Genomic DNA, 18934 nt, shown 5'->3' on the forward strand with positions numbered 1-18934 from the left:
TATTTTATAAAATCTATTGTTAAAGGTAATGGGTGTTATCTTATCTTCCATTCACTCAAATGTACAGAGCTTATTACAATTCATTTTGCATTCTTGTTCACACCCTCATTATTGTTCTCCAGTGAATGGGCCTGTTTTCACCATCACTTCAGTTGGATATTTCTGGAATTTGGTTGCCTTCAAACGGTAGGTCTGTTACACGATGCTCCTTCTACTTGTGATTTTTCTTGTTTTTTATGTTTATCATGTGGTTTTCACTAGTGGCTTTACTTCACATCTTCACAGATAGGTCTTATGGCGATGATGAGAAAAGGCTAGGAGTAGGAAGGAAGCGACCATGGCCTCTATTAAGGTACAGCCCCAGCATTTGCTTGGTGTGAAAATGGGAAACCATGGAAAACCATCTTCAGGGCTGCCAACAGTAGGATTCGGACCCACTCTCACCCCGGATGCAGGCTCACAGCTCCGCGCTCCTAACCGCATGGCCAACTCATCCAGTCATGTGGATTTGATGGGCTCAGTTTTGCTTGTCTTACCTTATACTTCCCTATATTTTCTGTTCACACACAGAAGCAGTAAGGGGTAACACAGACCATAGTGCTGGGGTGGTGCAAAATAATGCTTCAGCATAAGGAATGACACTGAGCAGAACTAATAAATGAAGGGAGAACACGATAAATCAATTATAACTTCTTATCATGAAATAGAAAAAATTAACTATGCCAGGTTTCTTCCTTTACTACCGCTCCTAGATGGTTGCCAGATATATATTTTGAGAAAATCGGTATATGCACCAAAATAACAAATGAAGCAATGTAGTAAATATGAGGCGGACACCTTCAAATACCACTGGACGGAGCCAGAATTGAAACTGAGTCACTCAGCCCAGCATGCACAACAATAGCTCACAAGAAAAGTAATATCACGAAACTGAACTTGAGCTACACAGGTGGAGACAGTTTCACAAAACATGAGGTAGAGGATGCAATAAGGACATTACACAAGTCCGCACCAGATGGTACTGATGACAACATAATGAAATAAATAGATAACTTCTAGATGACCCTGTTTAACAAGTGCTTACTTCTCAAATGCTTCTCTGTATTCCTCATTATTAACCAACTATATTTTATCCTTATCTTACATTTCTCCCCTTTTCTTGCATTTATCTGCCTTTCTTCCTATCCTACATTTTCCACATCAAGAGTGAGGAACTACGAAGCTGGACCCTCAATGATTTCCGATGCCCGCCCTCCTGACGAAGCTGAGAATCATAAACCAGCCTGTCGGAGGCTGAAAGGTGAGGAGAAAGCCTGCGGCAGTGGAGATGGTTGTTATCGTGTTTGTCTTCATCTCCTCTTTCTTTCCACAATGAACAACGATTATGTTCATCCTATCATCTGTTCATTTCTTCATGACATTTATTTGTTCCTCTCAATAATTATTGCACCTTTTGTGTTTGACCCATGTTCCTAAACTTTTACCTCCTCTATTTTTTTAATCTGATAAAAGATCTGTCAAGGTGGCGCCCGAAGGAGTGTTAATGCCCACCTTCATCCTGAAGCTGGGAAAGAAAACTCGTTGGGGACACTCTCTCTCTCTCTGTATGAACTGATTTGACAATTGCTTGTTTCTTTTCAATGCCTATTTCTCCATCATTTGACTGCTGTAGGTTAGGCTCAAGACAAACCACCAAGTGATCATTCCCGCTATCCCTGTAGACTCATACGCAGCTTTAAATATCACACCAAACAGACAAAGAATGCATCTGCCTGCTCTTACAATCAGAAATAAATGAAAGAGCAGGCCACAAAGCCAAAACAGCACCCAGCTATCTACACCTCATTTCCTATAGCACAATATCAATGACAAGATGCAGGAATTTACTGAAGTAATGAAAATCCATACCCTGTTGCCAGTCATTCAATTGGGTCAGGAATGGAATGAAAGAAGCTGCCATCTAGCGGCAAGGACAGGAACTGTGCTGGCTACCAAAGCCTGCTGCCCTCCTCTGAGGCAATTATTAATGACTGACAGGCAAAATGAAATGATATTGCAAGGAATGATCACAGGGAAGACTAGGGAACTGAGAGAGCCTCTACTTTGTCCATGAAAAAATCTTACATGGAATTAAAACACACAACCCAGTGGTGAGAGCCCAGCATGCTGCTGTCTGAGCCATAGAGGCTTTTACTGAAATAATATTACACCAAAATCTTGACCGAAACATATATCACAGGGCGAGTTGGCCGTGCGGTCAGGGGCACGCAGCTGTGAGCTCGCATCTGGGAGATAGTGGGTTCAAACCCCACTGTCGGCACACCTGAAGATGGTTTTCCGTGGTTTCCCATTTTCACACTGGGCAAATGCTGGGACTGTACCCTAATGAAGGCCACGGATGATTCCTTCCACCTCCTAGGCCTTCCCTGTCCTATCATCGCCACAAGACCTATCTGTGTCGGTGCGATGTAAAGCAAAATACAGAAACATATATAACTCACAGAATGTTTCTCACATTAAACTGTTCATTCCAAGTACCTCTCATAGACTTTCTGTTGTGCCTAATTACATCCACATGCAATTCTTTATAAACCAAGGCTGCATTACATCACCCATCCACAGAATGAACATAATTACTTCCCCACTTCGTGACAGCCCAAAGAAAACATGACAAATCGCTTACCACATCATGAGAGAATGTACCTTCTTTGCAAGGGAATACCATAGTCTCTTCACATATCTCAAGTGCAAACATCACATCAAAACTCCCAGCATTTTAAGCTTCACCACATCAATCTTCTGTAAGATTCAAGAATGACAAAACTGCACTGTAATGCATAACTCTGTAAAAACCACATGGTATCCTTTCAATCTGTTAATTAAATATTAAAAACAAAGACCCAAGTGATGTTTTCCATCCCCTGGCAATATAAAATTATAACAATATTAAACTTTTAGCAATATCACATTTACAATAAACCAGGTTATGGTTTCTGGAAAAAAAAATTCACTGTCAAATTGTTATCATTATCAAACAGCAGAGACAGATCCACTTATCCAATACCACTAGGTTAATATTAGATCATATATGATTAGTACTAGTTTCAACCTTGCTACATTAGGTTATCTTTAGCCATGATCACATTGGGAATACATGCATACATATAAACACCCATAAAAAAAATACAAATTGATATGTCTGAAGTAAAACCTAAATCTAAAACTGTCATGAAATGTCTGACTACACGTTTGAAATTGAAACTAAAATAACACATTAAAACTGTTGTGACTGGTGTTGGACTAGGCCAGTGTCCTTATAATAACCAAGTATTCTTTAGTCTTGAATTGATTTTGGAGCTCAACTATAAACTTATGTTATGCCCTCTGGTGTAAAGATTGACTATTAAAGTTGCAAAGTAATTCTGTAGTCTAAGGTTTCCTAAATTGAATTGACTATTCTCATTTTGGTATGTTAAAGTATACAACACTTCTTTCTCTTCCTGACAACTTAAGAGATGAGCCAATACAAAATTTTATACATTTATTTTTCATCCTATCACAGGTTTCTGGTACTTATTTTATCACGCAATAAGAATTGGGGGTGCTTCGGGTCTTACCCCAGAGTTTTATGGAAATTTCCACTTGGGTGTAAAAGCTGGCACATTTTCAGACCAGATTGTCTTACTGACTGTTCCAGTCTACCGAGTGTGTGTTTATCAAGGAGTTGGAGGCGCCTCGTCCATCCTTGTGAAGTCCACCAGCTCAAGGTAATGGCAGTCCTGGTTTAACTAAGTGATAGTCTTTGAGAGCTAGCTCGCGAAGGAGGTTTCCAACTTTAACAACGTAACTTCCAAAATTCAAATTAAATTTCAAACAAGCCAAAGAAACTTAACCAAAATCAGGGAATAGAGAGTGAGCTACCCTGTCGTGTTCAACATCAACTTGATTTGGAGGTAAATATGATTTTGTAAACTTTTTTAGTTTTGAATCTTTGTAACTTATACATTCACTCCATCTCAGTGGGGCCATAAGCAAGTGTCCGCCTCCTCGCCATTTTGGGTCAGTAACTTCACCTGTTGTTTTTCACAAAGGCCTGGTAGAATGGGTACTCGATACCCCTGTTTATTTCTATTTCAGTCCTTTCATATAAAGATGTTAGACTGTTGAGCATGTAAGACTGAATACTGCTTGAATTTGTAAAATGTAGGTTGTGCCTTTGATAGGCCCAGACTTTTCTGCCAATGGATACCTAAATGTACATTTTATACAGCAAAGATGGTCGTTGCATTAATGTAAAGGCTATAATGTGATAATGTTCAGAGAGTAGTCTCCTGGATAATTTTGTGAAGCAAAATGTGCTCCTGGAAAATTGTGTATTTTGGATACTCTGTCTCCTAGTGGTGTAAAAAGAATTGGGAGATCCATCTCCTTGACTATTTGTTGAAAGGAGCCACATCACTCATGGTGAATGTATAATTATGGAGCTTAAGCCCAAGGTTGTTAATTAATTATTATTCAATTTCCTAAAGTGTTACCCAATATTATGAATCTCGTACCTGAATTGTAAAGTTGAGATTATGAAAACAGAAAGAAATACAGGTCTAATTTTAAAGTTTTAAATTAATCTTTTGAATATCGACACATTCCTGCCCGCACTTACTTCACCTCTGTCCACCACAATATCGACACGTTCCTGCCTGCACTTACTTCACCTCTGTCCACCACAATATCGACACGTTCCTGCCCGCACTTACTTCACCTCTGTCCACCACAATATCGACACGTTCCTGCCCGCACTTATTTCACCTCTGTCCACCACAATATCGACACGTTCGTGCCCGCACTCACTTCACCTCTGTCCACCACAATATCGACACGTTCGTGCCCGCACTCATTTCACCTCTGTCCACCACAATATCGACACGTTCCTGCCCGCACTCATTTCACCTCTGTCCACCACAATATCGACACGTTCGTGCCCGTACTCATTTCACCTCTGTCCACCACAATATTGACACGTTCCTGCCCGCACTTATTTCACCTCTGTCCACCACAATATCGACACGTTCCTGCCCGCACTTATTTCACCTCTGTCCACCACAATATCGACACGTTCCTGCCCGCACTTATTTCACCTCTGTCCACCACAATATCGACACGTTCCTGCCCGCACTTATTTCACCTCTGTCCACCACAATATCGACACGTTCCTGCCAGCACTTATTTCACCTCTGTCCACCACAATATCGACACGTTCCTGCCCGCACTTACTTCACCTCTCTCCACCACAATATCGACACGTTCCTGCCCGCACTCATTTCACCTCTGTCCAGCACAATATCGACACGTTCCTGCCCGCACTTATTTCACCTCTGTCCACCACAATATCGACACGTTCCTGCCAGCACTTATTTCACCTCTGTCCACCACCATATCGACACGTTCCTGCCCGCACTTACTTCACCTCTGCCAACCACAATATCGACACGTTCCTGCCCGCACTTACTTCACCTCTGTCCACCACAATATCAACACGTTCCTGCCCGCACTTACTTCACCTCTGTCCACCACAATATCGACACGTACCTGCCCGCACTTATTTCACCTCTGTCCACCACAATATTTTTCTAACAAGTGGTAGCAGAGCCTGGTTGAATGGTTCTGGATTAAGCCCCTTTCGACAGCCCCTAATCGAAATCAACACCGAACACAAGAAAAATGTTCGTTGCTGGAATTTTCCAAATGTTGTTAGATTTTCTATCACCATGTCTGATCCTCGGCTCCTGGGTACTTGCGCAAGGAGGAATTGATTTCAGAACATCGAATTAGGAAGGTCCAGTCTGGTGACACGGTTGTGGCAGATATTGCCTAACTTAAAGAATCTTTCAAGTTTCTAATTTGTATCCCAGTATTTGAGAAGGAAACTGATGAGGCTCTGTCCACTATCACAGATAATACCTCCAAGCTAGCTTCTGTTGATAGTTTCTGTGAGGTAGGTGATCCTTCTGCTAATCAACCTAAAAGAGTTCAGGCTAAACTGTTTCTTATTTATAATATGGCTACGGACCTATTGTCTCTAAAATTGAAGGATGATCATGCTAAGGAAGCTAGTAATTTGGTCGAACACCTGTCTGACATGTCTAATGGGTTAGTCGATTGTTGTCAGGGGCCGCTAATGCTAAAAGCATCCTGCTCCAACCTGCTCTGGCCCAGTCTTCTTCATAAGATTGTGCTGGAGCACCATCCTTTCCAGAAAGAGCTGAGGTGCGGTATCCGACCAGCCTAATTCATCTTGGAGCAGTGGTTCTATATTCGGTCTTTGGCAACCATAACCATGGCCACTCCTCTCATGGTAGTGGGAAAGGTATATCTGAGGGTACTTGGGGGGTCCTTGGAACCCCACCCCGGTATCGGCAGTGGCAGCCACTCTTGATGTCAAACTAGAACTGTACATCTCAGACTTCTACGGCATCAGGAAGACTTCAAGGCTTGTTTTTGACAGAATTATTTACAAATAAATTTTCATCAAGAAATTTTCTATCCGTGAAATTCAACTCCAAATATTCTAAAAAGGAAAATTTTAAACTGTGTCACCCGAGGAAGAACTCTTGGGTCGGGGCGAACCGGGGGTACACCCGCTCGGTACATTAACCCTTTACAGGGCATAAGGTGCTCTCGCAATGTACAGTTTTTTTTGTGTTTTCATGACTTAGTACAATGCATACTGTCAATAGACTTTGATTTTATAATTATTTATGATAATTTGATCAGTCAAAATGGGTCATGAAAAAACAAAAGTGGGCATGGTACAATAATGTACCACCTCATTATCCTGAAAATACACTGACTGACAGAGCAAATGCAACACCAAGAAGGAGTGGTTCAAAAAGGATGAAAGTTGGGGATAAAACAGAGACGGCACGGACGAATAATTGATGTTTATTTCAAACCGATATGCAGGTTACACAATGCGCATGGCATCGACTCAGTAGGATGTAAGACCACCGCGAGCGGCGATGCATGCAGAAACACGTCGAGGTACAGAGTCAATAAGAGTGCGGATGGTGTCCTGAGGGATGGTTCTCCATTCTCTGTCAACCATTTGCCGCAGTTGGTCGTCCGTACGAGGCTGGGGCAGAGTTTGCAAACGGCGTCCAATGAGATCCCACACGTGTTCGATTGGTGAGAGATCCGGAGAGAACGCTGGCCACGGAAGCATCTGTACACCTCGTAGAGCCTGTTGGGAGATGCGAGCTGTGTGTGGGCGGGCATTATCCTGCTGAAACAGAGCATTGGGCAGCCCCTGAAGGTACGGGAGTGCCACCGGCCGCAGCACATGCTGCACGTATCGGTGGGCATTTAACGTGCCTTGAATACGCACTAGAGGTGACGTGGAATCATACGCAATAGCGCCCCAAACAATGATGCCGCGATGTCTAGCGGTAGGGCACTCCACAGTTACTGCCAGATTTGACCTTTCTCCACGCCGAAGCCACACTCGTCTGCGGTGACTATCACTGACAGAACAGAAGCGTGACTCATCGGAGAACACGACGTTCCGCCATTCCCTCATCCAAGTCACTCTAGCCCGGCACCATGCCAGGTGTGCACGTCTATGCTGTGGAGTCAATGGTAGTCTTCTGAGCGGACGCCGGAAGTGCAGGCCTCCTTCAACCAATTGACGGGAAATTGTTCTGGTCGATATTGGAACAGCCAGGGTGTCTTGCACATGCTGAAGAATGGCGGTTGACGTGGCGTGCAGGGCTGCCACCGCTTGGCGGCGGATGCGCCGATCCTCGCGTGCTGACGTCACTCGGGCTGCGCCTGGACCCCTCGCACGTGCCACATGTCCCTGCGCCAACCATCTTCGCCACAGGCGCTGCACCGTGGACACATCCCTATGGGTATCGGCTGCGATTTGACGAAGCGACCAACCTGCCCTTCTCAGCCCGATCATCATACCCCTCGTAAAGTCGTCTGTCTGCTGGAAATGCCTCCGTTGATGGCGGCCTGGCATTCTTAGCTATACACGTGTCCGGTGGCACACGACAACACGTTCTACAATGACTGTCGGCTGAGAAATCACGGTACGAAGTGGGCCATTCGCCAACGCCGTGTCCCATTTATCGTTCGCTACGTGCGCAGCACAGCGGCGCATTTCACATCATGAGCATACCTCAGTGACGTCAGTCTACCCTGCAATTGGCATAAAGTTCTGACCACTCCTTCTTGGTGTTGCATTTGCTCTGTCAGTCAGTGTATTACAGTACATTATGAGTCCTTAATCATATATGTGATCAAAGCACAAAGTCAATCTTTACTCATTATTACATAATTTTATTAAAAAAACACTCAAAAATCAATCGTACTCATTATTATATTGACAAATATCAAATAATACATTCAAACAGAATTTTCTTTTATGCATTGATATTTTACAGATTTACATCACACTGCACTAAACTTGAACTCATCAGGCATTTTACCCAATTTGGTCCAATGATATTCATCTGATGGGGTAAGTTGATCATCTTCCTCCAATTCAGATGACGAATCCGGTATGATAATTCCTGCTGGCTAAGTTGTGTCACTAGCAGTTGGCATGAAGTTTGGATCCACTGCAGAATCATCTGATGATAAATCATCAGAGTCCTCCAATACTGCAGACAAGGATTGAAAGTTTGCACTGGGTAACTAATAAACTAATACATTAAGAATATATATCTAAGCCTGTTTTCAGTTGAAGACCAGGTCAGGAATGAATGCCCCATCTAGCTCCAAATTATTTAACTGGCCCGTCTGGAGAGGCCTGTTATATACCTGCTCTTTTATGACTGAGGAAGTAAGTGAATGACTGATTGAATGAATGAATGATGGAAATGGATTATGGGGCTGAACTCGATTGAAACTGGAAGTGACAATCCGTGAAATAAAGGATCTGACCTTCACTTTTTCCAGAAAAATTTACAAGAAGTGATCAAGACTTGAACCCAGGCTGACAGCGAAAGTGCAACATCTAATCATCCAGATCACACAGGGGCCCAAGGAACCGAGGAGTAACATTCTAAAATGACAGATTAGGGGCAGTAGACAAATTATCTAGAATAAAATGTTAACCTTTCAAACTAAGACCGATGTCATTGTTGTTTTTCTGCCTCTTACATTGTGAATGGGTTGGTATTACTGGAATACCATCTTCAGCATCATCATCTCCTCCGTCATCCAACTCCTAGGCTAGGTTTTCGGAGATCGAGATCAAAAGACCTTCTTCCTCATCTTTGGACAGACCCTTCATGACCCAAAGCAAAAGTACCGTGACATAACTTGACTTAATTCATTGTATTATCTTTTGGCTAATAATTGCGAAAGGTAATTATGCATAGATCTATTGGTAAGGACCGCCTTCACTATTACACCATTGATTATGTTACTATCTCTCCAAATTTTATTGTGAGAATACGTAATATCATTGTGTTAAATTTGCAGGTTAAGTATTTCTCCATATTTATATTGCAATACTTAAGTATTCGTAAGTAATATAATACTATTTCATATATATGTGTGTAGTTATCTATCTTAACAAAAATGTACATACCTTGGAACAGTAAGAAATCCTTCACTTTCTTCGAAATTCAGTTGTAAAGCGAAGACAAGCACAAAGACACGTTCACAAGTAGACCTCCAAACGGGCGCAGTACAGGTATGTACCACTTCGCAATTACATGCCACTGGAGAGAGAACAGCGGGTTCCTAGACCTCAAACTAGCTGGCAGCACAATCCACAAGTGCTGCTACATCATCCCATGCATTCGATACACACTTGTACCAAGACATATACATGATATCGTTGATACAAAAAGGTGGTACATTATTGTACCATGCCCTATAAAGGGTTAAATGAAGCACCTTGGAGAATGCCATCTAAAATCTCAAACTTGAGACAACTAATACGAGAAGTTTCGATATTTCTCTACAGTTGTCTCTAATATAAACTTACGTTATGCCCTCTGGTGTAGAGATTGACTACTAAAATTGTTAAGCAATTTTATATTCTAAGGTTTCCTAAACTGAAGTGATTATTCTTTTCTTTGGTGTGTTAAAGTTTACAACACTCCTTTCTCTTCCCGCCAACTTAAGAGGTGAGCCAATACAAAATTGTGTACATTTATTTTTCACCCAATCACAGGTTTCTGGTACTTATTTTATCACCCAATAAGAATTTGGGGTGCGTCGGGCCTCAGCCCTAATTTTTCTGGAACTTCCCCTCGGATATAAAAGCTAGCATATTTTCAGACCAGTTTGTCTTATTGATCATTCCAGTCTACAGAGTGAGTATTTATCAAGGAGGTAGAGGCACCTTGTCCATCTTTGAGAAGTCCACCAGCTCAAGGTAATGGCAGTCCAGGTTTAACTAAGTGATAGTCTTTGAAAGCTAGCTCGAGGGGAAGGTTTCCAATCTTTAACAATTTAACTTTAATTTTCTAAAATGTAAATTCCAAAATCAAAATGTAAATTTCAAACAAGCCAAAGAAACTTAACTAAAATCAAGAAATAGAGAGTGAGCTACCCTCACGTATTTCCTATCAATTTAATTTTGAGGTAACCATGATTTTATACCATTTTACAGTTTGCAATGTTTGTAACTTAAATATTCTCTGCATCTAGTCACCTCAGTAGTATAGGCATAGCCTCTGTAACCTCAGGTCATAAGCCCAAATAGGGTTTTAATTTTTTCATTTCAATTTTAAGGAGCGCAAGTGTCCACTTCCTCAACCATTTTGATTTTTTTTGCTAGTGACTTTATGTCGCACCGACACAGATAGGTCTTATGGCGACGATGGGACAGGAAAGGGCTAGGAGTTGGAAGGAAGTGGCCGTGGCCTTAATTAAGGTACAGCCCCAGCATTTGCCTGGTGTGAAAATGGGAAACAGTGGAAAACCATTTTCAGGGCTGCGGACAGTGGGGTTCGAACCTACTATCTCCCGAATACTGGATACTATTTTGATTTTTGGGCCAGTAAATTCACCTGTTGTTTTTCACAAAGGCCGGGTAGAATGGCTACTCGATACCTCTGTTTAATTCTATTTCATTCCTTTTAGGTAAAGATGTTAGACTCTCAAGCCACAGAGGCTTACAAGAATTGAAAATTATCCACTTTTTGATACTTCTTTTTTGGTTGATTGAATTCTGTAATGAAAATTGCATGGTGGTTGGAAACACTTTGTTTGACAACCACAAAAGGAGAAGGTATACTTGGATATCTCGATTAGATGACAAGAAATATCAAACTGATTATATAATGATACAACAACGGTACAGAAACTGCCTAAAGAATGCTAAATGTTACCCAGGAGCAGACATTTATTCTGACCATATATTAGTTGTAGCAGAGGTAATGATTAAATTGAAAATAGTATGGAAAGGAAAGAAGAGAGAAGAAATTAATATTGAGAAACTGAAAGATAAAGACAAGTGTAAAGAACTAGAGGATGAGTATTGTAACAATAATACATTAGGAAATGAAACAGAAAATGTAGAAAGGAGATGGGAAACTTTTAAAAATGGGATGAAAGAAGCAGCTAAGAAAACGCTTGGAGTCAAGGAGAGGAAAAGGGCAAAGAAGGAATGGATAACATCAGAAATGATAAGTAAAATGGAGGAACGCAGGAAATGGAAAACAGTAAATACAGAAGAAGGAAAGCGTAACTACAGAAAGTTATATAATGAATTAAGAAGAGAAACAGAAAAGGCAAAGAAGAAATGGTTGACAGAAAAGTGTGATGAGATAGAGCAATTGGAGAAAGAAGGGAAATATGACTTGATGTACAAGGAACCAACAAATATAGTATTCAGAGAAAAGAGAAGGAACAACAGCAATAAGGAAATAGAGGCTACAGATGGCACAATGATATATGAACCCCAAGAAATAATGAAAAGATGGGAAGAATACATAGAATGGCTATATGATCGGGACAATCGACCAAATGAAGAAGAACTTGAATTAGAGGAGGAAGATATGGTTAAAGAGGATGATAAAGGGGAAACCATACTGAGAAGAGAGATCGAAGCATCACTGAACGAGATGAAAAATAGAAAAGCAATGGGAATAGATGAGATTCCTGTTGAACTGTTAAAAGCGTTAAATAATGAAGGGAGAAAGGAGTTGATTGGATTATGTAATCAAATATACATGACAGGAAAATGGCCAAAGGACTTCAGTGAAATCATCTTAATCCCTATGGAAAAGAAAAAGAACAGCAAAAAATGTGAAGAACATAGGACATTGAGTCCAATTTCTCATGCAGCCAAAGTCTTACTGCGGACGCTCAACAGAAGGATATATGGAAAGCTGAATAACTTTATAGGTGAAAAACAGTTTGGTTTCAGGAGAGGAGTTGGAACAAGAGACGCCATTGGACTTCTGAGGGTGATAGGAGAGAGGTACATAGAGAAAAACAGGAAGGTTTATGCTGTATTTATTGATCTTGAGAAGGCTTTTGACTGTGTCAGATGGGACAAATTGATGACAATCCTGAAGAAACATGGAGTTGATTGGAGGGATAGAAGGCTAATAAAGAATTTGTATATAAACCAGAGAGCAAGAGTGAGAATAGGAGATGAGTTGAGTGAAGAAATTGAATTAGGAAGAGGTGTACGACAGGGCTGCTCTTTATCACCGACACTGTTCAACATCTATCTCGAAGAAATAATCAATGAAAGTTTTAATGGAAATAGTGGAGTTTGTGTTGGAGGTAGGAGAGTAGAATGTATAAGATTTGCAGATGATATGGTTGTGATGGGAGAAAGTGAACGTGAAATGATACAAATGTTAGATAAACTCAACATGAAACTAGAAGAATATGGAATGAGAATTAATAAGAAGAAGACCAAAAGTATGATAATTGGAGGAAAAGGTAAAAGTTGTCATATTAGTATAGGAGGAGAAGAAATAGAGCAAGTCAGTAACTTCAAGTATTTGGGAAGTATGATCGGAGATGATATGTATTGCACAACGGAAATTAAGAAAAGAATTGCCATAGCAAAAGAAGGCTTTAGGAAAAAATCAAAATTATTTTGTGGACCACTAAACAAAGATTTGAGGAAAAGACTTGCTAAGTGTTACATTTGGAGCATAGCGCTGTATGGCGCAGAGACTTGGACATTGAGAAAGAAAGATGAGAGAAGATTGGAGGCACTAGAGATGTGGGTATGGAGGAGAATAGAACGAGTGAAATGGGAAGACCGTGTAAGGAATGAGGAGGTATTATGAAGAGTTGGAGAAGAACGAAGTATGTTACAAACCATTAGAAGGAGAAAAATGAACTGGATCGGACATTGTTTGAGGAGGGACTGTTTACTGAAAGAAGGAGTAGAAGGAATGGTGAAAGGCAAACGAGGAAGAGGAAGGAAAAAATATCAAATGTTGGACAATATCGAAGGAAATAAATATTCGGACATGAAAAACTTGGCGCAGGACAGGCAACAGTGGAAGAGGTTCATCCCATGACAAGACCTGCCATAAGGCAGAATACCTAGCTAGATAGATATTTGCTTTTTAGCAAATCAATTAATTACAAACAGTATATGTTTCGTTCTTATTTGAGAACATCTTCAGCTGTTCCTTAGCTTAGGTGAATTACTGAGTTTTTAAGTACATTTTTTTCAGGTACCATGTTCCTCTTAAAAAATATTTGAATATAAATTGAATTAAAATGAAATTAAAACTATGTGGTGGTTAATGGGTGAAATCGGATGGATACATAGTTAGCCTACTTAAAAACTATTCTATTCATTTGAATAGCTGTAGTTAAATAGTTTCAAACTGTTACACTAAAATTATTCCGCTTGTCTTCCTGTTAAAAAGTTTTTGTTAAAATGTATGACCCCTTGTCACTGTTCTAAATATTGTTGAATGTTCACTTCTTTCTCTCCTTCCAAGTTGGCTGTGTTTATTTTGAGCTTACTTAATATTTAGTATAATGCAAAACCTTGAAGCTGATTGCCGTTCGTTTATTATAAAGGGAGCTTTGTCACAATTTCTTACTGTTGTTAAAATCCAATCCTACCATGACCTTGGAGGAGCTACGTTTGAAGCTGCTTTGTGTCTTGTATAATAATGTTAAGCATATACCGTAAGACAGTGAATACGGCTTGAATTTTTAAAATGTAGATTGTACCTTTGATAGGCCACATTTTTTGAAATAGAATCCTAAATGCAATTTTACAGAGCAATGATGCTCTTTCTATGAATGTAAAGGTTGAATGGTGCCATTGGAAGGCTATAACGTGATAATGTTCGGAGAGTAGTCAACTAGATAATTCTGTGCCGCAAAAAGTGCTCTTGGAAAATTGTGTATTTTTGATACTCTGTCTCCTAGTAGTATAAAGGGAATTGGGACATCTGTCTCCATGACTATTTGTTGAAAGGAGTCGCAGCGCTGATGGATAATGTATAATTAGGAAACATCACGCTCAAAGTTGTTAATTAATTATTATTCAATTTTCTAAATTGTTACCCAATCTTATGAACTTTGTACCTGAATTGTAAAGCTGAGATTTGAAAAGATACCAAAAGATATCAGAGAAAGAAATACAGCTGTAGTTTCAAAGTTTTAAATTAATCTTAGAATGTCCAATATTGACTCATTTCTGCCCGCACGTTATTTCATCTCCGTCCACTACAATCTTTCCATAACAATCTGTAAAGTGGACCCATTTAATCTACAAATCATGCTTTGTCGAACAGAATAACTGAGTACCTATATACATGTCTTTTTTTATTGGAACTTGCTTTACTTCGCACCGATGCAGATAGGTTTTAAGGCGATGATGGGGTAGGAAATGCATAAAAGTTGGAAGGAAAAGACTGCGGCCCTAATTAGGGCACAGACCCATCATTTGCCTGATGTAAAAATGGGAAACCATGGAAAATAATCTTCAGGGTTGCCGACAGTGTGGTTCGAACCCACTATCTGTCAGATGCAAGCTCAAAGCTGCACAGCCCTAACCGCATGGCCAACATGCTCAGTAAACAGTTTATATATAGCTTTAAAGGGGACATTCACAACTTGAATAAGTGGCCTTTTCATCAAATGTAGAGATCTATTGTTTTAATTCAGTGTGAAGTGAATGCCCCATGTTTCTCAAAATTTATGCGCTCTCAGCATGGACACCTACACCAGACCGTTTGCCATAGAGCCATAGCTATTGTTAATAATATTAATATAATGGTATTGAATAAGTGGAACTATCTCTACCCTTTGATAGTGGTCAATTATCAATATAGACCATAATAAAATTTGTAACTTATAAGTTGTTATCATTTATGATTCGTTGTCATACAAATTAGCTTTATGGATTTCTAAACACTAAGATTACGGAAAGAGTCTGATGTATTTGAGCACCTTTAATACCATCAGGGTGATAAAGCAATGACCATGCCAACTTGAAACCCGAACGCAAGCCCTGCACAACCTACTAAGTCAGACTGCCATTTTTCCCTCCAAGAGCTACAAAGCAAAAAGAGAGATGAAGAGAAACCCACTTCTTTTTCAAAACCCAAAGAATGAATTCAGCTTCCGGTCATGCTGTGCAAAATAAAAGATGCTTACTTGTAATTCTGCATTTATGTAATCATAAAAATATATTTTGGTAAATCTGAGATGTACCTTTAAAAAAGACAGCAAGACATTCATATATTTCCTGAACAACAAATAAAAGTAGAGTTATATAACCAGTCAAATTCAGACGACTGCTAAAGGTTTAATTGTAATCACTATAAAGGTATCTGCAACGATACTTACGCATGAATTGTTTGAAGTTTCCCCAAAGCATATTGGTTCCTCTTTGATCTGTACATCCAAGTCCATTTTAAATAACGTGTGAAGATTTAGACTGTTTTGGGATGTAGATTACGTCCACAGATCTTGCCCTGAAAAATAAGCAACATACCCTCTTATTGCTGTTTTTTAGTAAAACCTGTAGTTTTAAGTAACTGCTGATATTGTGCTCATAGCCATAAGACCTCCAGTTTTACCTGGAAACTGAACCTCAGGGATAAACATTTTCACTGAAAGAACATCCCACACCCACAGGTTGGAATTAATTTGCACACCCCTAGTTAAAAGCCCATGTTATGCAACTTACACATCACCCACTACTCTGGGGGTCTAACGACTGGTGTGATGTACCTCCCCATATAACCCTACCCTGTGCTATGCTGTAGATGTGCTCTGATCTGTTCATAATATTTTGTCCTCTATACCCCAACTGACCTTTTGTTCTTAACATTTCATTTTACATCACACTGACACAGGCAGGACCTATGGTGTTGTAGCGAGGAGCAGGAAGGAAGTGACAGTGGCCATTAGTACAGGACAGTCCTAGAATTTGCTTCGTAAGAAAATGGGAGAGCACAGAAAACTGTTTTCAGGGCTGCTAGGACCCCTTCCTTACCACTCCTACTCTTTTCCTATTCCATCGTTACCATAAGTCCTATGTGTGTTGGTGCGACATAAATCCAAACCTTCAAATAACTAATCATTTCTTTCTCAACTTGCAGGGCAAATGGTCTGATTGTGAAGAGACAACCTCCCCACCCTGTCACTCTGCTAGCTGTATTGGCTATGAACATTCTGTACTGTCTTTACACTACAGTCCAACAGTAATTCAGTTACAATATAATTTTGAAAGTAACTATTAGGAATTTTCTGATATAGTGCATTAATTTTTCTCTCCAATCCGCAAACATTCTTGTTTGTGCTTGTTGTTTACAGGAGCCAGCATCTATGGTCACCAATCGCAAACATTCAAATAGTAGATGGAGAGCCCAGCCTTTTCCTTTACACCTACAAATTATGTAAATCACCCTGGATAATAATGAAAACTGTGTGTAAGCCCTGTGCCTTATTATTTTAAAAGCCAGTTTCTTACACAGATATAGGCATAGTTCTTCTCTCAACACACAGACCTCACTTCGGCTAGCAGCACCTTTAAGAGCTACCATACAATATGTTGAATTCAGTAGCAGTTTAGCCTGATTCCTCATTAATCAAACAAATGATATCATAGAGGATAGCCAGGTACTCATTGGCAACTTTATCCCAGAAGTTGCAACCATTACTGATTATGTTACAATATATACTGTATATTTGTTACAAAAAAACAGTTCCGAACTGGCTATGAACTACTTTGTTACTACAAAAGTTCCAAACTGGTTACGAGCACCTTCGTTACAACAAACTGTTTCAAATTGGCTATGAACTCCTTCAAGATTATCTTAATGAGCATATGCGAGTAAGAATTCTTCCAGAATTGATTGTTAATAATGTTTTGTTGGAATAAGCGAATGGCAACTGTAAACTGTATCAAAGCCATCTAGGTATTGTTACAAAACTTTTAACAATGGATGTTAGAAGACCTCACTATTCCAATGAGAATTACTGTTTGTTATCACAAAAATTACTGATCGAATTAAATGTGGATGTATGCAACAAGCAGTTCCTGGTACTGAATGAGAACTGCCGGCATTGGCTCCGAAATGGTTCTGAACGTAGTTAGAACAGCACAAATTCAGAACTCACAGTTCAGAACTAGTTCTGAATCTCTGTTGGAACAACATGTATATTCATGCGTATGAGCAGGCTATTCAGAATCATTTTGGTACCATGTTGGAACAGCGTTGCATATATTATCACTAAGAACGACAGCTGGGTAATATTTAATGTAGACAGCCAACAGTCGGCTGAAAATCAGAATTATCTGCCGATATTCCTTTGTGTTTAAATACGAACTGAATTATAAAGCTTACCTTATTTCCTATTACGTACCGTACGATAATAAGGTCCGTATGGAGATGTAGAAGACTGAGACTCCAACTTTATTAGAAATATGTTCAAAGCTTTGTAAACAGTGTGAAACGTAAGAAATTGCAATTACCTGATGATGAAAATCTTAAGGGAAACAGCACAATCCACAGAACAAACCTCGACATGATGCCGCAGTATGTCCGAGATGCACAGTACAAAACAAATGAATACGAACATTACATAACAACAAGCCAACCACTTCGAAAGTAAACCGTAAATAATGAATAGCGTTTCTCACAACTTTATAACCAGTGCATTGTTACTCGACTGTATACATACATACCCGGTATAATTCACTTATCTCCAGCTAACTACTGTACATGGATAGAAGTCATAGTCATCTGGGACCACCAAGACCAACCATTACACTCAGACCACAGGACAGAAAATACATTGCGTGCGTAGGCCCATTTACCGGGAGACGGGAGACAAATGGGAATCAGAATAGTGCTGGGCAAAACAGTTGCGCCCAGACAACGGTTATCGCCGCAACAGTTGCGCGCAGACAACCGTTGTATAAAACCGTTGCAAAATAACGTACTCCTACCGAACAAATGAGGGAGTGCGCGGCAACGCCTCACGGGTTTCCTTGTACCGGCCAGTCAGTGATGTACAGTATATCATTCTATCAAATATAAATACAAACTGATATAAAGGAATTGAATTCATTTACGAATTTCACAGTCATACATTCTATATATAAAGATTACAACGCGACCTGGAATGCAGTTTTCCAACCAACCTGAGCCGAGAAAAGGTTGTCTTACAAAATTGATAACAGGTTTTTTTTCGTGGGAACATAAAATTCTTAAATTTATAAATAATGTATAAAACATTACATTGTATATTGTGTTAAAATTTGGATTCGATGTGATGACGTGTTTTGAGAAATAATTTCTTATATATATATATTTTTTTGCTAGGGGCTTTACGTCGCGCCGACACAGATAGGTCTTATGGCGACGGTGGGATAGGAAAGGCCTAGGAGTTGGAAGGAAGCGGCCGTGGCCTTAATTGAGGTACAGCCCCAGCATTTGCCTGGTGTGAAAATGGGAAACCACGGAAA

At 40.0% G+C, this 18934-nt stretch overlaps 1 non-coding gene across 3 annotated transcripts in view; it reads right to left on the reverse strand.

The window, feature by feature from the left end:
- LOC136884834 (uncharacterized) overlaps positions 1–18270 on the reverse strand; it is a 54057-nt gene extending 35787 nt beyond the window's left edge. Inside the window, exons 1-3 of one of the 3 annotated variants that reach the window (XR_011018934.1) lie at positions 18152–18270; positions 15805–15932; positions 8366–8660 (exon numbers count right to left, since the gene is read on the reverse strand). This is a non-coding gene — a transcript (uncharacterized protein). Of the gene's footprint in view, positions 1–8365; positions 8661–15804; positions 15933–17938; positions 18014–18151 lie in introns of those variants that run through there. The other 2 variants (XR_011018933.1, XR_011018935.1) reach the window with 2 other exon arrangements.
- Positions 18271–18934: the final 664 nt, after the last annotated feature.

This window comes from Anabrus simplex, chromosome 13 (assembly GCF_040414725.1).
Source record: "Anabrus simplex isolate iqAnaSimp1 chromosome 13, ASM4041472v1, whole genome shotgun sequence".
Lineage (NCBI taxonomy): Eukaryota > Metazoa > Arthropoda > Insecta > Orthoptera > Tettigoniidae > Anabrus > Anabrus simplex.